The sequence below is a fragment of the Mus musculus genome, chromosome 1 (assembly GCF_000001635.26).
Source record: "Mus musculus strain C57BL/6J chromosome 1, GRCm38.p6 C57BL/6J".
NCBI lineage: Eukaryota > Metazoa > Chordata > Mammalia > Rodentia > Muridae > Mus > Mus musculus.
The window spans coordinates 137,204,075-137,218,143 of NC_000067.6; the positions used below are offsets into that span (position 1 = coordinate 137,204,075).

The 14,069-nt window shown below is 41.9% G+C and overlaps 1 non-coding gene across 1 annotated transcript; it reads right to left on the reverse strand.

Moving 5' to 3' along the window:
• Positions 1-11,469: 11,469 nt before the first annotated feature.
• On the reverse strand, positions 11,470-11,573 carry Gm25609. Its single transcript, XR_003949185.1, has one exon. It is a non-coding gene; the product is annotated as a U6 spliceosomal RNA (small nuclear RNA).
• Between the last annotated feature and the right edge of the window lie 2,496 nt (positions 11,574-14,069).

A 14,069-nucleotide genomic window follows, 5' to 3' on the forward strand; every position in this document is an offset into this window, starting at 1 on the left:
ATTTACAGTAAATATTAAATGGGTTTTTTTTTCTTGGAGTTTCTGAATAAGGAGTTGCAACATAATTACTTGAATATTCTAGTACCTGGCAGATAGATTTACTTTGAAAGCGTGAGAGGTAATTTGCTAAGGTTTTTTACTAAATGCAAGCAATCCTGCATAGCAATCAAGAGTCAATATAAAACAGAAGCATATTTTGATAATTTTCCACTATTCTTGAAAATTCGGCAATGATTGCACATCCCCAGTGGACATTTTTATGCATGTCCTGGTGGCCTCCGTTTTCCCAAAGAGTCCCTGACACCCTATCTACTTGCTGGCTTATATGACCTTGATGCTCATGTGCTCTGACTCTCACTTAGCGCAGTTCCCCCCACCCCCGACCCACCCCCAAAGGGTGAGAGAGAAATGAGACTTTAATCTCACTCCCTGGGTTCCTTTCAAGGTTTTCTCAAACTGAAGGCAGAGCTGTGCTGCCTTCAAGGTCACTTTCCCACAGGCGGTGCCACATTTGGGTTTCTTTATCTCCCTCCTTCCTCACGCTTTTACGGCCACACCCTCACTAGTTATTATTTCCTTACACTTCACACCCCACCATAGCTTCTGTGGAAGAACCCGCCTCAAACCATCCCACTTTTGACCATGTAGTTAGTTTCTTATTGCGATTCACTGATACAGTACATGATACTAACTGGACCTCCCTGCCTGACAATGACCAGAAGATACTGGATTGGCACCCCAACCTCCCCACCCACCCCCACTATGTATATCAGAGGCAGGGTCTAGCGTGGAAAATGTATTGGAACTGTTTTTAGAAACATGTTTGCCTCTGTTGTCATAGGCGAATTACAAGTTAAACTCTGTCGTGCATTGACAACCGTGCTACTTACAAGCAGCAACTCAAGACTGTCTCAGACACAGATGTCTGCATAGCATAGCCTTTATTAATTGTGTTGCTAGTCAGTTGCCTTCAAATGCTTTGATATTTTTGCCAGTGTTTTTACTACCCTTGCTTATCCTGCTAACTCCGTAGACTCCAAGGCCTACATCAAGTGCCACCTATGTCAAGAAGTTTCCCCTGACTTTTCTCAGCTCAAAGGATACAGACACCTGTATGATCTATTTTACTATATGCAGACAGTACTTTAATGCCTGCAGACATGCGGCACACATTCTACCTGGACTTGCAATCTGAGAAGAGTTCTGTCATAGCCGGCAGGCTCTGTCTAGGCAGCTGCTGTTTCCCATGGTCCGCTTTTCTTAGCAGTTGAGAGCAGATAGTGATGAGTTCTTGATGAGTACTGAGGTTTGTATTATATAAGGTAGGCAGAGTATTCCAAATGGCATCTGGTCCACGATGAACAATCAATATCAGGTATTATAGTTATATCATTGTTACAGTTATAAATAGTGCGAAACAATGTTCACAGTATTATTACTCTAATTTACTGCAAAATTAGAAGAGTGAGAGAGTATGCCTAGATACAGCACTGGCTTGTAGGTAGTTGTGAATTCTGCACTCCTTGGCTGGTACAGTTACCGAGCAGACAGCTCAGAAACATCTGGGTTCAGATATGATTTCTGTTACCTGGTACTAGGCAAATCTCTCCATCTTAGTTCGTCTCGGCTGTATCCTCTAGGAATGGAAGCAATATCTCTGTTCTCTCTCAACGTTGTTGTTGAGGTGTTGATGAGATTGTTATGTAAATCACCTAATAGTGCCTAGCAGCAATGGATAACAATAAGAGCGTTGTGAACAACATCGAATAATAACAACATTATAAAAGGAGTCACAAGACAACAAAGAAAGTAGTCCAGGGGAGGAAGAATAATACCCACAATGCAAAAGAGATTACGATTTAATGAGTACTGAATTGAAGGACTAAAAATTACAGCAGAAACATATTTCTGCTAGATAAGAGAGCTTCCGATGCTGAGAATTATGTCAGGACAGGGCATCCTTGTACAAAACTGCTCTAGTGATGGAAAAAAGATTCATAAAGTCTATCTCTTGCCAAAGGGTATGTCAAGTGCGAGATTTACACTCGCCGAGAGTTGTGGATTGTGATACATGCCATTTATTTGCGTGTCAGTGACTCCATAATCATTCCTACCCAGGGTCCATCCGTGTCTCGCTGACCTCCTCTTTCCACTCCGTTCATTCCTCATTACATACCAGATGTGCACTCTGATGAATGGCCAAAAATCTAGGTGAATCAAGAGCGCCAGTCTAGAATAGACAGGAGCCCTATCCGGCAGTGATTCATTCTAATTACACCCAAATCCAACTAGTCGGGAAGTCGGGAGAGGGAGAGGAATGTGGCTCCGCTTTCTGCCGTTTTCTCTTCCCAGAGTCTGACCCCAGCGAACTGTTGGAACTTGATAGCCATAATCAATAGCTTGGAAAGCAATAAGGTCAGCACTGGGAAGATTCAGATTTTCTACCTCCAAATGGAATGGAGACCAGACTGGTGTGCTGAGCCATTGAGGTGAGTCTGACCTTAGCTGACTGACTGATGAAAGCCCGAGTTGGAGAGATAAAGGGGAGCAGAGGGAAGCCGGGGCTGTAAATATGCTCCCAGCGTGATTCCTAAGCCTAAACTGCAGGCCTGCTGACTCCGGACTTTGCTATTGTATTAAGAGTAGACAATCCAAGTTCAGCTAAGACAATAAAAGTGTTTAAAAACTTGCAGGAACACAGTGTCTACATGCATGGGAGTGCCACTCACATATTTCCAAGGTGTCTATACATCTGGGCTGATTCCATTAACTTGCGTTTATTTCCTAAATAATAATGTCCCATAAAATTCTGTTCAAAAGTAAGGAATTATTGTATCTCAAAACTCCCACTGGAACTCATGTCTCAGAAGTCAGGGTTTTCTATATGGTAAAAGCATATCTGTGGGGTATTGTAGGCCTGCATGGTTTGCAGAATGGAGCTGCTCTCAAAAGAGCAAATTGTTCGTTCCACTATATCTCTGCAAACTGCTTTAGGATCTGATTAGAAAAATGTAGAGGCAAAAACTAAGACTTGGTTGTGAAATTGATGCTGTCTCCAAGTGTGGAGGTGACTTCAAAGGTTGATGTATCTGAGCTGAGACCTGAAGTTACAGGACAGCTACAGACCAGGTAAAAAGCCATATCCTGTATGAGAAATACCTTTAATTTTTTTTTTTTCTGAAAATACATCAGTGGCTTCAAAAGCTTTCTGATAAGCAAATAATGCTCATTTATTTCAAATAGACAGTTAAGCATCTGAGAGTGTACAGGCCTTCTTAGCATGAATTAGGTGTTTGTTGAAGGCAGCTCACTCACAGAAAAGTGATGATGATATTGACCGAGTCATTTTGTGGTGAAAGACTGTTGAGCACATGCCAGTGGGAAGCAGAGGCCCTGATTTAGCCAGAAGTCAAGCCAACAATGTAGGATGTGGAACCAAACTGAATCTTGAGTTGAATACAATCAGAATTAAATTTATAATAAAATCTTTCTTAGTATTAAATCACTGGAGTTTATTTTATGAATATGGACAAGTGTTAAGACCCCATCTATGTCTACAAGAACAAATGTAGCAGGGAAAGGCCAGAAGCTTTGACTTCATTAAACTCAACAGTGCCGGGTGTGGTGGCGCATGCCTTTAATCCCAGCACTTGGGAGGCAGAGGCAGGCGGATTTCTGAGTTCGAGGCCAGCCTGGTCTACAAAGTGAGTTCCAGGACAGCCAGGGCTATATGTCACACGCATTGGCATACTTCAGTATGCTCAGCATGTGGGTGGCTGAAGAGAGAGAACCTCTTGGATCCAGGAACTCAAGGCCATCTCAGGATCATTTAGGATTCAATCTCAAGAATGGAAAACAAAAAAGGTCCGAAGAACAATAACCTAGAGTGTTTGTATACTGCACTACTCACTAGAGTAATTCTGACAGTCATAAGAGTTCCCAGTCGTACTGTTAAACTATCATGAGTGTTGATAGGAAGCCGGAGTCTGGGACTTGCATGTTATTCTGTAAGTACAGTTAGATAGAGTATATGATGCTTGTATTGTCTCAAAGGGGCTCTTTCAGACATACTAAGACTTCTGTGCATTTCTCAGGACTGTGAGACCCCACTGGTACGCAAAGCTGTATTGTAAAAAATGTCATGTGACTTCCAAAGTGGAGCATGTCCTTTGTCCTTTAATGCACTAGGCAAAAAGTCCTTTGAGAAGACACAGAGAGAAGCTACGCCAAAGCGTTTCATTTATGTCATTAGAAAAAGCCTGATTTTAGGAAACTCAAAGATTTCTCAAGGCCTTAACTACTCTTCTGAAGTATGGGTGGTTTCTAGGGCAGGGTGGTGGACCCATATTTGTATCTCTGATTTTGGCTGTTGTTCCAATTCATCTGAAATGGAAATACTTCCTTTATTCTTAAGACGAAAATGTAGGAAATCATGTAATCAGACAAACTTTGTTTGGAACAAGCTTCATGGGTCAATAGGATGCCAGCCCCAGCAGAGAAAGCTGGTCAGCATGGAATCAGACCTATAAGTCTCTGATTGGAGTCTTAATTTTTATTTCAAACAAAGCTTCCTATTGTAAAATGCTTGCAAAAAGTTGTGTTGTAGCCCAATGCAACTGAGAGCGTTGGCTGATCTTGCAGAGGATCCAGTTTGATTCCTAGTATCCACACGGTGGTTCACAACCATCTGTAACTCCAGTTCCTGGGGGATCTGACGCCATCTTCTGTCCTTTGTGGGTGGTGCACACATAATGGCACACAGACATAAATGTACATAAACACACATAAAATACATACATACATACATACATCTTTTAAAAAGCGGAACAACATTATGAACTAACCAGTACCCCGGAGCTCTTGACTCTAGCTGCATATGTATCAAAAGATGGCCTAGTCGGCCATCACTGGAAAGAGAGGCCCATTGGACACGCAAACTTTATATGCCCCAGTACAGGGGAACGCCAGGGCCAAAAAGGGGGAGTGGGTGGGTAGGGGATTAGGGGTGGGTGGGTATGGGGGACTTTTGGTATAGCATTGGAAATGTAAATGAGCTAAATACCTAATAAAAAATGGAAAAAAAAAGTTTTGCTGAAAGCTTGCAGTCTATAGGTGCTTATGTATTTACATAGTAACTTCTCTACATATTATACATTGATTTAGTAAAAATCACCATTATCTTTACTCAGATCTTGCCAGTTTTTCTGTTCTCCTTTTCTATTCTAAGGCACAAGGCAGGGGTTATCTCATGGTAAAATTACTCGTGTGTAACAGTGAGTGAACAGCCTTCTTCTTTTTTGTTTCTAAGAAATATTTTTTTAAGATTTATTTATTTTATGATATGAGTACACTATAGCTGTCACCAGACACACCAGAACCCATTACAGATGGTTCTGAGCCACCATGTGGTTGCTGGGAATTGAACTCAGGACCTCTGGAAGAACAGCTGGTGCTTTTAACCGATGAGCCATCTCTCCAGCCCTGTGAGCAGTCTTCTTCATCTCCAGTTTGTGGTGGCCTTTCCTGTGCTTCACCATGTGTGAGTCACTGGAACTTGGCTTCACCTGCTGTTCTCCCTTGACTAGACTTAGGCTGTGCATTAAGTCCAGTGTACAGGAGACACTGCTTCCCTTTCTTTAACTCTGTCAGGAAGCGAAGGGTTGGGTCCATCTTGGTAATGGTGGTGCTCTGTATTCTAGTTACTCCATTCAGATTCAATTCATTTCCTAGTCTAGCACATAGGCTTTTTTTTTTTTTTTTTACATAAGCTAGCTTGGTATGTAGTTCTGTGGGTTCTGATAAATCCATTGATCTGCTGTTCCATCATGAGAATGGTAATTTGAATTTCCATGCTCATTTTTCTCTCCTTCTTAGTCCCCTCTCTGCATCCCATGCTGACAGCTGTTGGTTTTGGTTCAAGACACTATGGTTTTTGCCATGGTAAAGTGAGTTTAAAGAATTTTTCCATTTCTATGTGAATCAAATTGGTCCGTTTCTCTTCTGCTCAATGGGAGTATAGTTTACTCATTTACCAGATTCAGTGGCATCAGTAACTGTCAATAAAGATGCTACAAATATTGCATACAGATTACAGGCCAAGGCATGTGGCTTTTGTATAGGGATGCTCAGTTGTTCCAGCATCCTGGAATTGCCTGTGCCTTTCTAGAGAGTATGTTGAAACATCCACATGAGCCAATTTCTGAACTTCTGTATGTGTTGCTGTGTGCATCTTTTACCAAGGCTTCAGAGTTTGCATTGCTATCAATTTATACTAAGTCTTGACACTGGGTAGTATGAATTCAAGTTCTTCATTTTTCCACATGTATTTTAAAATTAGTTGAACAATAATTACTCTTCCCCTCTGTCCCCCAAAACTAACCAAATAGACAAACAGAAGACAATCTAGCCAGTCTGGAATTTTCACTGGGATTGCAATGAATCTATAGATTCATTTTAAGCTTTGAAATGCTTCATTATAACAGTATCTATATAATGTCAACTGTTCAAATTAAATGTTATATAGTTTCTATAAAGTTACAACACACTTGAAGCAAACACAATGTATTTATATTATGATTATAATGTTAAGGAGTGTTTTTAAAATATCCAGGGCAATGCTATATTATTGAGCTTTCCACTTTGGGAGCAAGTATATCTCTCCATTTATTTAGATTTTTAATTTATTTGATAGTACTTAGCATATATTTATTTAGATTTATATTTTAATATACTATTTGTAGGTTTTCATTATCAAATTTAGGGAATTTCTATTCCTTGTTTGTTGAGTGTGTTTATAATTAACAATTCTCTATCTTTTGATTTTTCCGATCTTAGTTTACCGTGTTTATTTTTGCCCTATGTTTTTGTTTGTAATACCTAATGTTTTTAAAGAACAAATGTTTATTTTAAGGTGATCTAGGAACCAGCTTAGCTGTCTACTAGCAGACAAATAATGAAAATGTGTTATGTACATTAAATGGAATATTATTCAGCTGTAAAGAAATAATGAAATTAGATTTGTAGAATGGGTGAGCTTAGAATGTATAATATTAAATGAGGTCACTCAAAAAACTCAGAAAAACCTCATATGTGGCACTAAACAATAGTGTGTATACGAGTGTATATAAAGAACCATAAGTATTGGTGTACTATAACATTTAGAAAAGAGACAAAGGAAGGTAATATTAGGTGGTGGTGGTGGGTGGATTGCAGGTAAGGGATACATGAATCACGGAAGAGAATATAATGTTAACTGGCTTTCTAGTTTAAATTCTACCATAGTTCTTTTTTTCTTTATGGTAGATAAGCATAAATATGTAATGGAAGGAGAGTATAAAACCTGAAGGGAAGTTCCCAGAATGGGCATTTTAACTAGGGAGAAGTTCCGAGATGCACAGAGTGTCAGACTGGCCAAGTATGTACTTGTGTGGCTTCCTTGATTCAGCTATGCAATCTTTTCATTTGTGAGTTCACTATAATAAAGCTATTTCAAAAAAAAAAAAATAAAGCCAGAAAATCTAGAGATCTAAAATGTGAACTCATTGCCACTACCTGGTTTACATATTCAAGTTTTTATGTACTTATATATGTAAAACATGGGTTGATATGATAGTGTGTGTCCTGTGAGTAGTACTTGAATAATTGTGTTTATAAATAGTTCAGCTCTCATGAAATTAAAGTGCCATTTTGAAGTAGAAATTGTTGATGACAGTAGCTAACACATAATTGAAGCAGGATTGTCCTGAAAATCAAGTAATCAGAAGACCTCTGTAATATTAGTACTGTGTTCTTCCTGGGAGGCAGATAGAGAAGCCAAGGCACAGAGTAGATTAGTGCCAATTCCTGAAAAGCCATGCAGTTACAAGAGAGTGGGTCTGTCTTGGCTATCAGTCTATTTTCAGTATGTCTGCCCGCCCGCCCTTCCTTTCTTTCTTCCTTCCTTCCTCCTTCCCTCCCTCCCTCCCTCCCTCCCTCCCTCCCTCCCTCCCTCCCTCCCTCCCTCCCTCCCTCCCTCTCTCCCTCCCTCCCTCCCTCCCTCCCTCCCTCCTTCCTTCCTTCCTTTCTTTCTTATTTTGGTGGTACAACACAATCTTCATTTCTTTAAAAGATCTGTTGCATCATTTATTTATTTATTTAAGCGCACTTGTGCATGTGCAAGTGTGCGCATGTGTTTGTGTGTGTGTATCCCAGCACCTGTGGAGGTCAGAGGACAAATTGTTAGAAGTCAGCTCTCTCCTACCTTGTAGATTGTGGCACCAGGCACTGAGCCTTCTTGTTGTTTCAATATATGCAAGTTGAGTCATCAAAGTCTATCTTGACATGAGAACACATTGCTTGACAGATAGCATAAGGCTGGTATGGTGTACCTTGCAGACCACCCCCCCACTCTTGTGTCATGTCTATACATTTTTTTTATGAATGTGCATGCTTTTAGTCACAAAATGTGACTATACATTTACTTTTGTAGGTAGTTGTCTTTTAAGAAATTAAAAACAAAATATTTTTCTTTCTCTTTATTCTGTATCTAGCATTCCTTGCTTGTCTGTCTGGTATTGTGGTTCTTTCATATGAAGGAATTTCTAATGCCTTCCCTACAATGTGTGTCCCTGGCCATAAACTCAGTTTTCACTTTTTTGAGGGAATTACTCCCCTTCTCATTTTTTTTTTTTTCCCTTTGGGACATAGTCTCGCTGTGTATCCACTCTGGCCTTGAACTACATCAACAATTGCTCAGGCTCAGCCTCCCAAGGGTTAGACTTACAGGTGTGCACCACCACACTAAGCCAAACAGTTTATATTTCTACTTGATCACCGAAAAAATATTTTGGCTCTGCAGGGAATTCAGGCCTTATCACAGGTTTTACTCTTGTGTTTTAAAAACATTTCTGGCTTGCATGATTTCTGAGATGTGTGCAGCAATTCTCTTTACTTCCACGCATAGCTAATACAATCTCTGTCTACATATTTTGAATGCTTATCTCTCTCCTCCAGAAGCCCTGAAGACAGTTGTTTTTCAGCCATTGCACATGCTCTGTGGGGTGGATAGCATTTTGTAGTTACACCATGTTTTGCTTTTGTATCTGTGTCTTACTGCCTGCCATTAACTGAAGACATTTCCTAGTTATTGTTTTCTTGGGATATTTTTTTTTCTTCTGGCTCACTATTCTGTCTTCTCACTCGAGGATTCAAAGTTCACATGTGCTAGTCTGTTTGCTCAACATAAATACTCAGACATCATCAAGATGCGGTTTCTATACTTTTATTATCTGACCTAACAATCAGTGCAATTTAAAACTTAAAATAATTTTTATAAATTACTAAAGTATTTAAGAGCATTTCCTATTGTATTGCCTCTAAAAACAATCCCTATCTAAGTATTTTGTGTATATTATTTTCAAGGCAGAAAAAAAGTTAAATATATTTTCTTCCCATTCACACATAAGGTTAAAATTATGTATGGATAATAATATACTTATTTCACTTTACACAGGTCTTCTTGTCATGTAGGGGTATATACTTACACCAATCTTCTTCATAGCAAATTATGTCCTAGTGTATGGATGAAACTCTATTTGAGGGATAAATCCACTATTTATGGGACACTCATGGAATTTTGATTTACAACCAATGAACAACCGTGTTGCAACAGGCATAGGCTATATATATTTGTATTGTAAATATTTTATTGACATTTCTAGATGGCATGTCTAAATGATGAGACATTTCTACTGAGCCACACCTTGAAAGGCGGGGTTTACCATGGAAGATGACTTGGAAGGGAGGAAGGGCATGAAGAGCCACTGAAACTGGGAGTACTTTGACCCCCTGAGCATGAGGCATCTGCAGGTGACTCCTTCTGAGAGCTTGGGGAGCAGGGAGCAGGGAGCCGGGAGCCGGGAGCCGGGAGCAGGGAGCAGGGAGCATGGGCCAGGGCAGCAGCACTGGAAGATGGCATGCTGGACTCGATTCTGTGCTTTGATAGTGATTGGTGGGTCTGCTTTCTCCCAGATTCTGCAGCCTGAAATGCCCAGGTAGGTTTCCTCCAGTGGAATGTCTGTTTTTCTTATTCTTTTAACTGCCCACAGACACATGGTTATAACCTTGAGATGATTTGAAGCCAAATCATGTTTTGAGAAAGTGTTGGGTTTGATGCTCTGGTCAAGGAGAGATCTTTGACCTTTGCTAACTGATACATTCAAAAGAAGCATGGGTAACCCAGTCACAAAAGAACGCACATGATCTACACTCACTGATGAGTGGATATTAGCCCAGAAGCACAGAATCCTTCTCAGAAGGGGGAACAAAATACCCATGGAAGGAGTTACAGAGACAAAGTTTGGAGAAGAGACTGAAAGAATGACCATTCAGAGACTGCCCCACCTGGGGATCCATCCCATAAACAACCGCCAAACTCAGACACTATTGTGGAGCTTGCTGACAGGAGCCTGATATAGCTGTCTCCTGAGAGGCTCTGCCAGTGCCTGATAAACCTGACAAATACAGAAGTTTATGCTCACAGCCATCAATTGGATGGAGCACAGGGTTCCCAATGAAGGAGCTAGAGAAAGTACCCAAGGAGCTGAAGGGGTTTCCAGCCCCATAGGAGGAACAACAATATGAACTAACCAGTACCCCCAGAGCTCCCTGGGACTAAACCACCAACCAAAGAAAACACATGGTGGGACTCATGGCTCTAGCTGTATATGTAGCAGAGGGTGGCCTAGTCAGCCATGAATGGGAGGAGAGGCCCTTGGTCCTGTGAAGGTTCTATGCCCCAGTATAGGGGAATGTCAGGGCCAGGAAGCGGGAGTGGGTAAGTTGGGGAGCAGGGGGAGGGGGGAAGGAGATAGGGGATTTTCTGAGGGGAAACTAGGAAAAGGGATAGCATTTGAAATGTAAATAAAGAAACTATCTAATTTTTAAAAAAGAAGCATGGGAAAGAAAAGGTCTACAAACTGACCTTTACAGAGGAATGTATAGGGACCCGAGGATACAGCTCAGCAGCAACACACGTGCATGTCAGAGACCCCACGGGGTGATCCTGGCACCCCAAAACCAACAACCAGCAAATCCAATAGTGTAACTTCTCTCCAGCAAAGTTAACATGGTGCATGTTAAACTGTAACCCCTTGAAGCCTGAGGTCCGTGCTATGTGATGATGTACTTCAGTGGAATGACTTAGAGCTAGCAGGCACTCAGGGCAAAGGGAACTCTTCTAGTCTTTAGCATAACCTGGTCATTAGCAGGCCACCCAGGTGCTGGCCTTTGCTCTGGTGCCACAGTTTTAGGGCCCTACAACCCTTCCCCTGTCTCTGTCTAAAGGATTCATTACTTTTCTTATTATCTGCATTCCTCTAACTGGTTTGTGGCCTCTTTCCTCCCTTCCTCCCTCCCTCCCTCCCTTTCTCCCTCTCTTCCTTCCTTCCTTCCTTCCTTCCTTCCTTCCTTCCTTCCTTTTTCATTTTTCTTTTAAATATGGAAGATTTCATAAATATGAGTGTCATTTTGTGCAGGGGCCATGCCAATCTTCTCTGTATTGTTGCACTTTTAGTGTAGTGCTCCTGGGGTGAGCATGTGCCCTGTTTCTGATAACTCAGGGTTGATGTAGTTTATTTGTTTTTACCCAGTGGAAATTCAGTTGGCACCCGTATAAATTATTATACACGACATCATTAGATATACATACACTTATTCGTATGTATTCATATACTGCTCACATATAGTCTGATTCCAACTCCATACCAACAGCTGTCCTTCACATACATTTTACTTAACTAAAATGTAATCCATGCTTGAAGCATTATGAGCTTACAGGATGGCATCTTTATTATACCTGGTAGCCTTTTCTGGCAAACATCTTAAATCACCACTGCTATGTTTTAACCACTGACCTCTCACCCAGCGTGCCCTCTTTCTGGACTAATGTCAAGCTTCGTTGATGGTTGCCTGCTTTTCTCATGTCCTGCATTCCTCCAGGCTTGGACATGGAAGCAAACATAAAATTGCTTTGTGTCAAGTATGAGGTCTATGCCCTCATCTGCAGTGCCGCAGACTATAAGTCCTCTCCCCTGCCAGTCGACAGCCTTTCTCTCCTGACTTCTCATTAAGTAGCCAAGGGTAGCCTCCTTGAGATCCTCCTGCCTCATCTTCCCCAGTCTTTGGAGTACAGCCATATGTGACCACCACAGTCAAATTCTTCTCATTGCTGCTGATCTCCACAGAAGACATGCAATGTGTGCTCGATGGCTGCTTGCCAAAGGTGAGCATTCCATCAGAGTCCCACGACTGTGCCTGAGGCCACACATTGGAAAGTCCGTTGAGTCAGCCTCCCTCCCAAAGCATCAGGTACTCTCTCAAGCTGCTCATGGAGTCGACTCCTTCAAATTCCCTCTCAAGAGCTTCACTTCGTCCCCTGCCTCAGGGCTTGTCTGAATTCTTATTCTTGGGGATGTCTCCTTGAGAACTTCATCCAAAATGTTTTTTTTTTTTTTTTTTTTTTTTACACCTTTCTAGAGTCTTTGTCTCAGCCTCACATTTCCGTTTACTTTCGGCATTTAGCTGACATGTCATATTTGCTTGTTGGTTGTTATACTGCCTGTGTTTACTGTGAGCCTCGGGCAAGACTTTCTTCATCCCACTGGTTCTGGTGTTGACACATGTTTGAGATGTACAGGGCAAGCTCTTCAGTTCTGTATCGTGAGTGAATGGATGAATGAAGCTGCTACCTCATTCTTCTGTCTGCTTTCCCGTTCTTCTCAGGGATCTGCCGCTTCTGTGTCTGCAGGTCTAGCATAGAGCCAGCTCTTCAGGCTCCACAGTAGAATTCCCTTCACACTCAGAAGCTGAGCTGCAGCTCTCAGTCTGCCAAAGTAGAATCAGCACCATTTTCAGGTATGTGTCCAAGCTCCATCTTTGGTGGCCAGGGGAGCTTGGAAACCAACAACCATCCAAGTTGTTGTTAGGCAGGATCTGTGTGTTAGTCAGGGTTCTCTAGAGACACAGAACTTATGGAATGTCTCTCTATATTAAGGGGATTTATTGTAATGACTTACAGTCTTCAGTCCAACTAACCCAACAATGGGGTGAATGGGGAGTCCAAGAATCTAGTAGTTGCTCAGTCCTACGAGGCTAGGTGTTTCAGCTGCTCTTCTATATAGGCTGGAATCCTGAAGAAGCAGGTTCCAAGCAGATGTGCTGGCAGTAAGTGCAAACAGGTGAAGACGCAAGCCTTCCTTCTTCCATTGTCCTCATGGAGGCCTTCAGCAGAAGGAATGGCCTAGGTTAAAGGTGTATACCACCATGCCTGGGTTTGGAACTTGCTCTGTCCCAGACTGGCCGTGGACTCAGGGATCTGCTTGCTTCAGCCTCCTGGGATTAAAGGTGTGTAGTACTTTGTTTGGGCCTAGGCTCTTGATGGCCACTATGCCTCAAGATCTGGATCAAAAGCATGTGTCATCCCGTGTCAAGATCCAGGTCAGAAGCCTGTGTCTTCCAGCCTCAAGATCTGGGTCACAGGTGCGCCTTCCGTTTCTGGATTGCAGTTTATCCAGATGTAGTCAAGTTGACAACCAGGAGTGGCCATCACAGTCTGCTTTCCTGGGGATGGAGGTAACAGCAAGGAATACACCACTGTGCATTTGATAGGCATTATGCTTCCGGTTCTAGACTGACAAATGCCTTCCAAGTTCTCTAAATGCGCTGGGTAGTTATATGTCAACTCGATTCAAGCCAGAGTTATCTCAAAGGAGTGAACCTCGGTTGAGAAAATGCCTCCATAAGAACTGATTGTAGGGCATTATCTTACTTAGTGATAATAGAGGAGAGCCATCCCTGGGCTGTGGGTGGTGCCATCCCTGGGCTGGTGGTCCTTGCTTCTATAAGAAAGCAGGCTGAGCAAGCTAGTCTAAGAAAGCAGTAAGCAGTACCACCCCTCTCTGGCCTCTGCATCAGCTCCTACTTCCAGGTTCCTGCTCTGTTTGAGTTCCTGTCCTGAGTTCCCTTGATAATGAACAGTGCTATAGATGTGTAAGCCAAATAAATTGTTTTTTTTTTTCCTAACTTGCTTTTGG